This window comes from Apostichopus japonicus, chromosome 14, assembly GCF_037975245.1.
Source record: "Apostichopus japonicus isolate 1M-3 chromosome 14, ASM3797524v1, whole genome shotgun sequence".
NCBI lineage: Eukaryota > Metazoa > Echinodermata > Holothuroidea > Aspidochirotida > Stichopodidae > Apostichopus > Apostichopus japonicus.
This window is the reverse complement of record NC_092574.1, coordinates 10,764,789-10,776,708: the sequence shown is the minus strand read 5'-3', so window position 1 is coordinate 10,776,708 and position 11,920 is coordinate 10,764,789. Positions and strand designations below refer to the sequence as shown.

Below are 11,920 nucleotides of genomic sequence, written 5' to 3'. Positions count from 1 at the left end.
TAAACTAAAAGTGATACTTTTTTAGGCTAGGCATAGCCTAGGCATACAATAACTAGGAATTAGGATAACTTTATGTGCGACTGAAACTGCCATGCCTATGATTAGGAGAGCTGGCATAATGAAATCGAATTTGTGGATCGTAAAACGAGAGAGAATAGCCATGCATGTAATTACAGAAACCAGTCTGAACGTAAAATTCTCGCATTGCTTGTACATTACTCGCATTACACTAGGGCCTATGGCCTAGTATGGGCCTAGGCTACACAGACTTTTTTTCATTAGATCTCCATCTTGTTCTTTCTACTTCCAAAAAAATCCTCTTCTTTTATGGTCAGTCGGAAAATCAAACAACAATATCCATGTTCTGACCGATTGCAGCATCCCCAGCACCATTTCTTTCATAATTTCGTACTTTTTTGGTGTACACAAACGATAGTCTATACACTGTGAGTATGCGTGTCGCCTGCTATAAAGTTTTCAAGTGGACCTATTTTACCGGCTGAGGTTAGTTCCAAGGTGTTTCGACAACACAGCTAGTTGACCTCTAACGTCACTTCCGTTTAGAGTTCGCTGATCGTATTATGGAGTTTTGGGATGCGTTGGGGATAGAGATGAAGTTGTTAGTTACTTTTAGAGCATTGTTAAATCGAAATGCATAAAATCAAGTCAAGAAATGATGGAAACGAAACACTGAGTTTGCGGTACTAACTGTTTGCATCACTAAGGTAAGCGAAACCCTCAGATCTAGGCCCTAGGTAAAGTTGGTACACGAAACACTCAGTTTGCTGTAACAGGTGTTTGAATCACTGTGTCTGTGATGCCGTAATTGAAACACCCTGCATGGCATTCCAAGTGTTTGAATCACTTTGTCCTGATACAGTAAGTGAACCCTCAGAATGCAATACCAAGTTTTGTTGTCGAAACACCTTGAAACTAGCCTCAACTACTGTATAGCTGCGTTGTCGAAACACCTTGACACTAATCTCAGTGAAACCCTCAGAATGCAATACCAAGTTTTGTTGTCGAAACACCTTGACACTAGCCTAAACTAGCTGTGTTGTCGAAACACCTTGACACTAATCTCAGCAGAACCCTCAGAAAGCAATACCAAGTTTTGTTGTCGAAACACCTTGAAACTAGCCTCAACTAGCTGTGTTGTCGAAAAACCTTGACACTAATCTCAGTGAAACCCTCAGAATGCAATACCAAGTTTTGTTGTCGAAACACCTTGACACTAGCCTCAACTAGCTGTGTTGTCGAAACACCTTGACACTTATCACAGTGGAACCCTCAGAAAGCAATACCAAGTCTTGTAATCGAAACACCCTGCATGGCATTCCAAGTGTTTGAATCACTTTGCCCTGGTACAGTAAGTGAAACCCTCAGAATGCAATACCAATTAGTTTTGTTGTCGAAACACCTTGACATTAGCCTCAACTAGCTGTGTTGTCGAAACACCTTGACACATATCTCAGTGGAACCCTCAGAATGCAATACCAAGTTTTGTTGTCGAAACACCTTGAAACTAGTCTGAACTAGCTGGTGTTGTCGAAACACCTTGAAACTAGCCTCAACTAGCTGCGTTGTCGAACACCTTGACACTAATCTCAGTGAAAACCTCAGAATGCAATACTAAGTCTTGTTGTCGAAACACCTTGACACTAGCCTCAACTAGCTGTGTTGTCGAAACACCTTGATATTATCTCAGTGGAACCCTCAGAATGCAATACCAAGTTTTGTTGTCTAAACACCTTGAAACTAGTCTCGCTGGCGTTGTCGAAACACCTTGGAAATAGCCTCAACTAGCTGCGTTGTCGAAACACCTCTGTGACAATTATCTCAGTGAAACCCCAAAAATGCAATACCAATTAGTCTTGTAGTCGAAACACCTTGACACTAGCCTTAACTATATAGCTGTGTTGTCGAAACACCTTGAAACTAGTCTCAACTGGCTGTGTTGTCGAAACACCTTGACACTAATCTCAGTGAAACCCTCAGAATGCAATACCAATTAGTCTTGTTGTCGAAACACCTTGACACTAGCCTCAACTAGCTGTGTTGTCGAAACAACTTGACACTAATCTCAGGGGAACCCTCAGAAAGCAATACCATGTTTTGTTGTCAAAACACCTTGAAATAAGTCTCAACTAGCTGGTGTTGTCGAAACACCTTGACACTAATCTCAGGGAAACCCTCAGAATGCAATACCAATTAGTCTTGTTGTCGAAACACCTTGACACTAGCCTCAACTAGCTGTGTTGTCGAAACACCTTGACACTAATCTCAGGGAAACCCTCAGAATGCAATACCAATTAGGCTTGTTGTCGAAACACCTGGACACTAATCTCAGTGAAACCCTCAGAATGCAATACCAATAAGTCTTGTTGTCAAAACAACTTGAAACTAGCCTCAACTAGCTGTGTTGTCAAAACACCTCAAGTGACACTAATCTCAGTGGAACCCTCAAAAAGCAATACCATGTTTTGTTGTCAAAACACCTTGAAACTAGCCTCAACTAGCTGCGTTGTTGAAACACCTTGAAACTAACCTCAACTAGCTGCGTTGTCGAAACACCTCGACACTAATCTCAGTGAAACCCTCAGAATGCAATACCAATTAATCTTGTTGTCGAAAGACCTTGACACTAGCCTCAACTAGCTGTGTGTCGAAACACCTTGACTCTAATCTTAGTTGAACCCTCAGAAAGCAATACCAAGTTTTGTTGTCGAAACACCTTGAAACTAGCCTCAACTAGCTGTGTTGTCAAAACACCTCAAGTGACACTAATCTCAGTGGAACCCTCAAAAAGCAATACCATGTTTTGTTGTCAAAACACCTTGAAACTAGCCTCAACTAGCTGAGTTGTTGAAACACCTTGACACTAATCTCAGTGAAACCCTCAGAATGCAATACCAATTAGTCTTGTTGTCGAAACACCTTGACACTAGCCTCAACTAGCTGTGTTGTCGAAACACTTTGACACTAATCTCAGTGGAACCCTCAGAAAGCAATACCAAGTTTTGTTGTCGAAACACCTTGAAACTAGTCTCAACTAGCTGGCGTTGTGGAAACACCTTGAAACTAACCTCAACTAGCTGCGTTGTCGAAACACCTTGACACTAATCTCAGTGAAACCCTCAGAATGCAATACCAATTAGTCTTGTTGTCGAAACACCTTGACACTAGCCTCAACTAGCTGTGTGTAGAAACACCTTGACTCTAATCTCAGTTGAACCCTCAGAAAGCAATACCAAGTTTTGTTGTCTAAACACCTTGAAACTAGTCTCAACTAGCTGGCGTTGTCGAAACACCTTGAAACTAGTCTCAACTAGCTGCGTTGCCGAAACACCTTGACACTAGCCTCAACCCCACTGTCTGGTTAAGATGGTACACGAAACACTCAGTGTTTTGTACCAAGTGTTTGAACCACTGTGTCTTTGATGTGGTAAGTGACACCCAGAATGGAATATCAAGTGTCTGAATAACCATGGTGGGCAAAACCAGTTCAACCTAGTGTTTGGACTGCTATCTTGGTGTGAAATACTACAGAAAATAACTGAGCTGTAGAATATTAAAATAGCATACTACCTTTGTGAAAAACTACATAGGCCTGCTAGAATTTGAGATGTCTTACTGACATATTTTCTTCTACAATGCTTTGACTGTTTGTTTGATGTTGCATTGCAGCGCCGAAGCTGTTCATGGTGCCTGTTTGGCTGCTTCAAGGCGGAGACATTTTGGTTTCGGATTATAGGTTTAAGCTAATAGGTTTATAATTAGGGTTCCATTCACAGCAGAGCAATTTCTTTTTATTAAACAGGGTCTTTTGGTAAAGGGACATTTGCACTGCATATATAGCGAACACTCAGTACATTATTTCATATCAAGTGTTTGAATGATGACCTACATGTAATAGTAGTAAAATGCTTTACCAAGTGTACTGAGAGCATAACACTTTATAGTTTGTCATACTTAGTGCTTGAAAACAATGTAATGTGCAAAATGCACTTAGGGTGACGTGAGTACCAAATCCTTTGAAACATGCAGTAGAAGTATGCATATAAAAACAGAACCAGGTTATTATATTTTCAAATTCTATGAATATCGTTTTCCATGCTTTCTTGGACAATTTTAAATTACAGAATCCGACACTGTCACAGATAAGAGACACAGGAATTGAAGATACCAATAAAGGTGAACCTTTAATTAAACATCATAACAGCATGTGAAACAGGAATATATACAACAGTCCTAAGAAAGATGTATAACCAGAATGCAAAATTGCATTGTGGTTTCAATGTTATAAAAAGTTATAGCCAGGATGAACAACACACTTGATTTAAGTATTTTAGCAAAAAGCATTGAGGAAGAGATGTGGCATTAAGAATATTTACAAAGACAAAGACATTTACAAAGAGTGATTGATGACCAAAACGGTCTTAGTCTTCTATTTAGTACAACAGTGTAATACATCAGCACAGGTAACCTGTAATCTCTGAAAGCTTTTCTTCTTGAGATATTGCTTTTACAAGGATTTCTGTAAATCCTTTGACCCCAAACCTTGATCTTTAAAGACAATCAGGTTCTTTTATTCAATGTAGCCCACCTACATATCAAACATGGGGACTGTCAAAGTTTCCATTCTTGAGATATTGTGTTTACAAGCTGCTAAGCATGACCACATAAACACACCCAGGTACACATGCCAGCATGACTGCAAAGATTACAATTTTTATTGTTCAAGATTTCATATGAACAAGACCTTTAAATTTCACATATAACCAGATTGACAAAATAATGTATGACGTGGAATACAATTTTGCCACTGCTCTCCTGTATGGAGACCATTGTCTTAGTAAAACTAGGCCTTGTGCTCCTATACCCCAAGCTTCCACATACTTATTTTTTAGAATTACCTCAAATCATATTCGCAAAAGGGATCTCATTACACAGCAATCATTAGATATAAGTAAAGCATGAGACATAATGTAAAGCTGCCTTTGATGCCATTGATGAAAAGCTGCCTTTTCTGCAACTTAAATACTCAAGGGGGTAAATTGATTCTGAATCTAAAATAAGTTTTGAGTCTTACTCTGCCCCCCCCCGGCCCCCAACCCCCAATTTTTGTTGTAGCATCAGTATTAAAGGAAACAAAATGAAGCCTAAATACCTGAAGAAATGTCTCACCTAACGCCTAATTAAGCTCCTCTTATCCAGTCTAGTAGTATTTATATGAGATTAAAATATCTTTTGATTTAATCATCAGATTTTGGCAATTAAAGGCATTGAAGACTCGCCCCTCTAAAAAAGGAAACTTTCTGTTGCTTGCAAGTGAAATTTTCTGCTTGTTGAGCTACAAAATGAACACAGTAATGAAAGTGATACCTTGTTATCTTTAGCTGGACCTGAGATATGTCCATCGCTGCATCGTTTGTACACTGTGCTGTAGGTATTGACCACAGCTGTATGTACTGACTGTACACTAGTCTCTAATTACCAAAGGTACAGTAGCAAGCTGTGTGCGTATTTTCTGGGTTGATGATGGTGTCCAAGACTTTTGTTACACCTCTTTTGAAACTAGGTCAGATTTAACGTTTCGTTTTGCGCGAGTCTTAAAGTTAAAGAATTTGCTATGTTAGTGACTCATGATATGTGTTCCAAAGTCTACTCTTTTCCAATGACCAAAAAAGTAACATTGTCATGCTACATTATTACTTAGTACAGACATCTGTAGATAAAAACAAAATTCCCATATCTGGCATGTGATTCGGGCCCTCTGCGCCAAGGAAAATAGGGATTTGACCCAAACTAAGTCCTGACCCAAATTTCGTATGTACCAGCTAGGTGTTCATGAAGTTTGAGTACCATACCGTGGGGGGCTTGGGACTGGGGGCTTTGAACATTTGCAACACCCCACGCACGGAGCTAACACAAAGTCAATGGGAGCTGTTTCATTTTTTTTATAAGTCAAAAACAAAATTGGCATATCTGGCATGTGATTCGGGCCCTCTGCGCCAAGGAAAATAGGGATTTGATCCAAACTAAGTCCTGACCCAAATTTCGTATGTACCAGCTAGGTGTTCATGAAGTATGAGTACCATACCGTGGGGGGCTTGGTACTGGGGGCTTTGAACATTTGCAACACCCCACCCACGGAGCTAACACAAAGTCAACGGGAGCTGTTTCATTTTTTTTATAAGTCAAAAACAAAATTGGCATATCTGGCATGTGATTCGGGCCCTGTGCGCCAAGGAAAATAGGGATTTGACCCAAACTAAGTCCTGACCCAAATTTCGTATGTACAAGCTAGGTGTTCATGAAGTATGAGTACCATACCGTGGGGGGCTTGGGACTGGGGGCTTTGAACATTTGCAACGCCTCACGGAGATGGTTGACTGTATCTACTGTATATAACGAACTATATTTTATTTTGAGATCTCATTCCTGTGCAAAATCAATGCGTACGGAGAACTCAGAAAATATTTCTGTGTGTGTGCACCATGGTGCAACGTTGTGATTTTGGACTAGTCAGGATTTAGCCACCTTGGTCAGAGATTTAACCTGTGTAAGAGCTATAACCTCTTCTGCATGAAAATGGGAACTTTTCGCAAACCTCCACACTAGAGTCCATGGTTGATGTACAATAAAACGATGCACGATTAGGCTAGGCCTAAGGTATATATGTGAATTACATCAGACTTGCCTAATTAGAGTTAACGTCTATGGGCAGCGCAGGCTGAAGTCACTTTTCAGCAGTCACCAGATTTTTGCCAGTGAGCACACACCAATCTACATTGTATTTCTGTTTCTGTTACGTACTTGTTAAAACCCCTCTCGGGTACATCACAACGAGGATGTTGTTACTCAGGGCAGCAGTGCTAGTAACACTAACAACCATACGTGGGCAATCTAGTTTTAAGCACCTCAAAGAATATGGCTCTCCTTATTGGCCAAGGATTGCGTATTCCAGACTTTAATAGTCCTAGGATAGAAACTATCATGAAAAGCAAGGAATTTGTCTCCCTGGTTTCAAGAAGGGATTATTCTCGTTTGGGACTGCAACTAGGCCATTTATAATTTGATAAAAAAAGCATGAGTCTGGCCCTTTTCTGTCTTTCTATGAGGGGTTCCCATTTCAAAGTCTTTAAGATCTCAGTGACCCTGGATTGCCTACGGAAATCACGAGTTACAAAATGTGCTGCCTTCCTTTGAATTTTTTTCTTTTTTATCTTGGTCTGAGACGTTATAAGGGTCGCAAATCTGAGCTGCATCATGTTTATGTCAATGTGTTGTTCTACTCTTGAATAGTGTAGATAACATACAGATAATGGCTCTATAGCTAAGTAAAAAAAAGGTTTCTTGACTTGAACGATTAGTGTTTAGTAGCAAATAACAACTACACAATTATTTGAAATTACTTGAAGTTTAAACTTCTGAATAAGAGTATTTTAGCTCTGGCGATCAACCTAGACCATAGTACTTAGTGAATGTATCTATCGTTTGTTTTCACTGGCTGATACGGAGGGTTGAGTACAAATGTCCTGGTAACAGCATGGTTACTTAGAAGTCTGTCCTGTCGTATTGTGTGTGTAAAGTTTTGGCAAAATTTGTTGTCTTTTATCACTGAATTCATTTTTACAATATAATCACAAGATATTGTCCATGATGAAGATGTGCTACACACAGTTAAGTAAGAAAAAAATTATTGTTAAAACTAGTAAAAGTGGGTAAGAATCGTGCAAACAGCAGTGACTGTGTTGTGGAGGTTTTAGTAAACGTGGATATTTACCCGAATTTCGGTCAGATAAGGAACTTCACTTATTTACCAGATCACGATCACCCATTCATTAGTATTGGTGGCCATCGACACAAATAAGAAATATGAAGCAACACCATGAAACATAAATTATTATGTATAGTAATTATTTAATAAAATGGTAAATAAATAAAAGGTTCAAGCAGAACAAAACTTAAAACCCTTGAAACACAAATCATCGAGACAAAAGGATTTAGTTAATCCAACCGCAACAATTAATATAACCTCATTAGTATAGAATAAACCTTTGATTAGGAGGTCTAATAACAGCGCCCAAAGCACGCAAAAAAACAGTATTTTATTGAAAATACACTAAACAAAACATTTAATGATCTGTCCAATTTATTAAGCCACTGTTCAACAGTCTAATATGTAAACAACATTGAAGAAATAAATAGTCAAAATATCTGTCTCTATGAGTTAAAAATACTTTCGGAAAATATGACAATATATTTTACAGGTACAGTACTTTGCTACAAATTCTGGGTATATATTTGGCTGACGATCGGTTAAACAGCTTCCACCTTTGATAAACCATAACACACAGTTATGGTCAGTGACTAGTCCAAAACACCTAGCTAACGTTACAGCACTTGGTAAAGTAAGACCCCATTAGCTTACTGTTGAATCTGTTTCATTCTTAAATAATTATGAACTGTATACTCTGTAGCTACAAATTCTTCATGACCTTTTGCACATATCTTTCAGTTCCACAAGATGAGGAAAGTTGTGAAAATTTTACAGAATCTGAAACAAGCTCCTGTGACAGTAGTCATCTCCTGAAACAACACACAAAACCTTGACAGGTAAGAAAGGTTTGATATTTCATGTAGTGATTGATAATGAGTTTGACAACTGCGTACATATACAAAAAATGTCTTTTGTGATGTTTGGATTGAAGTGTACCCCAATACAGGTCCAGTGACAAACTTTGTGTTACTGTACTTGGCTGTGTGCTGAATGTCATAACCACCATTCATTTAACATTGGGCAAGTACATATAATATTTACTTATAAAAAAATTGAGTTCTGAGGCATTTTAACGCTTGTGTTTGAACTTTGGTATAGCCTAGTTACACATGATTCCAATGCAGGTCTATCCTACTTAGTACCCCCCCCCCCTCCACTTATATGCCCATTGGACACTGTGAGCTAAGTAGTATGGAATATTTATCCAAAGGTCATGTAGGGATACAGTGAGCTAGGCAAATGTTTAGCAACCTCAACTATAAATTCCTTGAAATAAGATGGACCAGGGTTCAAGATAAGCAGGGGCACAGTGGCTAATAGCACGTCTTCAACATATGAATATATGTCCCCTAATGTTGCCTATGTGTAAGTTGACACAAAATATTTAATTTGTAAGACATTAAAGCCACATATAGTGTTTATGGCAATCCTTAAAACATGTTCCCATGTCTTCAATGGGTCTTTCCTACCTAGTAGCCCCCTCTCCCTCCACACACACAAATCCATGTCCATTGCACATTGTGAGGTATGTAGTATGGAATATGTATTCGAAGGTCATGAAGGGCTACAGTGAGAGCCAGCTAGGCCAATATTTATCATCTTCAACTATACATTCCCTGAAATAAAATGGTCCAATGTAGTGTTCAAACGATTAACCTAATCGGAATCGGTACGATTATTGCATCTTTTTTTTTCTTTCCGAGAAACTCCAGAGGTTACTTGGTACATACAAAAGGATATCTAAGAGCCTTGTATTACAAGAAGCAAAAGGAAACAGAGGAAAATCACAACAATAATTGTTTCTATCACAAACTTTACTGCCGATTTCGTATAAACGGGATATTTTCTCATTTTCAAATTAAATGGAATCGGAATCGGTACGATTTTGAAGAAAATAATCGGTAATCGGTATTTTCTGTTATGCATAATCGTTTGAACACTAGTCCAATGACAAACTTTGTCTTAACTGTACTGTTCATTTAGCTGTACATGTCTTCAACATATATGAATATGTCCCCCTAATGTTGCCTATGTTGAAGTTGACACAAAATGTTTAATTTGACATAAGACGGTGGAAAGCAATGTGTGTACAAGAAAATCCCTAAATCAAGTACACTCGTCTTCAATGGGTCTCTCCTACTTAGTAGCCCCCCCCCTTCCAAACACACAAATCCATGTTCATTGTACATTGTGGGGTAAAGAATGTAGTGTATGAAATATGTATTCAAAGGTCATGGGCATATAGGCTACAGTGATGTAGGCAAACGTTTTGCATACTCAACTATAAATTCCCTGACAAAAGATGGACCAGTAACAAACTTTGTCTTACAGTACATGGCTGCTTGCTGAATGGCCTACCTACTACAGTATTCATTTAGCTGTATGTCTTTAACATATAAGGAATATGGATTTAAGATGTCCCCCTAATGTTTCCTATTTATAATATTCAGAAGTGGAGGCCACATGTGTTCATGACACACACAAGTCTATGTTCATTCTATATATAGCAGGAATGCTTTAGTCTATATATGAAGTAGTGTATGGAAGATGTAACAAAACATTCAATGGTTACAAGTGTAGTGCCTCAATAGGAGCTACTGTAGACAGGTTTATCATCTTTACCTAATAATTTCCCGAAATAAGATGGACCAGTAACAAGTGTCTCACCCTCATGCGTGAATGGTTGTATGCTGATTGTCCTACTTACCATTCATTGATCTGTATAATTTCAACATTTTGAGGTATTGGAAATTTTGAATATCCTAATGTTACTCATTAAATATGTTACTCATATGGCAATGTTACTTATATGTAAAGGTGACACAAAATATTGTTTGAGATAGAGGAAATCACATGTGCACCACCTCCTATTTATTCATGTACATGTCTTCTCTCTGGTGGTAAATCCATAACTTTATGAACTCCCTGGAATAAGATGGACCAGTGACAAGTGTCCTACTACAGTATGCACATGCATGGATGGCTACATGCTGGGTGTCATATGTACAACATTCATTTTGTTGTAATTGCTGTATTTTCTTCAATATATTGCAAATTTTGATTATTTCTTGCATGCAAAAACTCCAAGTACGATCAGTGGCATAGTGAGCATTATCAGCACCGAGGGGCAGGGGGGCCTATACCCTGTGCCTTGGGGAAAGTTCCCTTGCTCCCCTCACTATGCCACTGCAAAAAATAAAGGGTAGTTATAAAAGTGTGCTTAAGTACTAAATCATTCTAAACAACACATGTGTTGAATGACATACTTTAGTGAGGTGTCCAACAGTACATGACTATGGGCTGAATATTGTACATGGACTGATTAACATACAGTACAGTCCATGTAAGTCTACCATTACGGCTACTAGTCAGAAGAAATCACACTGTTGTAAATTAATTATGAGAATACAATATTTGTAGTGAATATGATGTTCTTGAATATGGAGTCAAAGGATACCTGAAATTCTTATATGCCAAACCATCAATATCTACCTATCAATTTCTTGTTGAAAGAATTAATTTCATACTTACAATTAATTAAATTGTACATGGTTCTTTTATTTTGGTTTGCAGGTACCCTGGATGAAGATAGTGAAAGTAGCAATCTTGACCAAGCATGTTCTTCCAGGTCAACCCCAAAGAGAGTTTGTCCAACAAGGCAAAAAGCATTGTTGCCTGGTAAGGAAAATTGTTATCCTTAAGCCAGTGACATATGCAGGGGTCCCCAAACAAAGTCCAATCTGGAAAAGGTCCACTTTTGCATTATGGCACGCACACAGTCCCACACATTGCTGGACCTCTGTTGACCGCACATGACCTTTGACTGCCGAAAAAACTAATAGAAATAATTCACTCACTATGGGTCATGGTGGCTTAGTGCCTTTTGCATTTAACACACAGGTTGTGAGTCTGAGTCCCACAGGTGGCATAGTCAATACGTTGAATCCTTGTGCAAGACACTTTACTCCATTTGCTTCAGTCCACCCATCTCTAAAATGGGCGCTAGCTTCGGCTAGGGGCTAGTTAGCAAGGGATTGATGGATTGGGGGAGTGTTTCACTCTAATTTTACTTGCATCATGGAAACCAGGTTTAAGCACCAACCTTATGAGCCATCTGGCACAGAAGAAAACCTA

General features: G+C 38.7%; 1 long non-coding RNA gene across 1 annotated transcript; it reads left to right on the top strand.

Annotated features, from left to right (window-relative positions):
• Positions 1-549: 549 nt before the first annotated feature.
• Positions 550-8,509, top strand: LOC139980392 (uncharacterized). Its single transcript, XR_011797558.1, has 3 exons — positions 550-725; positions 4,143-4,194; positions 5,267-8,509. It is a non-coding gene; the product is annotated as an uncharacterized lncRNA (long non-coding RNA).
• The last annotated feature ends 3,411 nt before the right edge of the window (positions 8,510-11,920 follow it).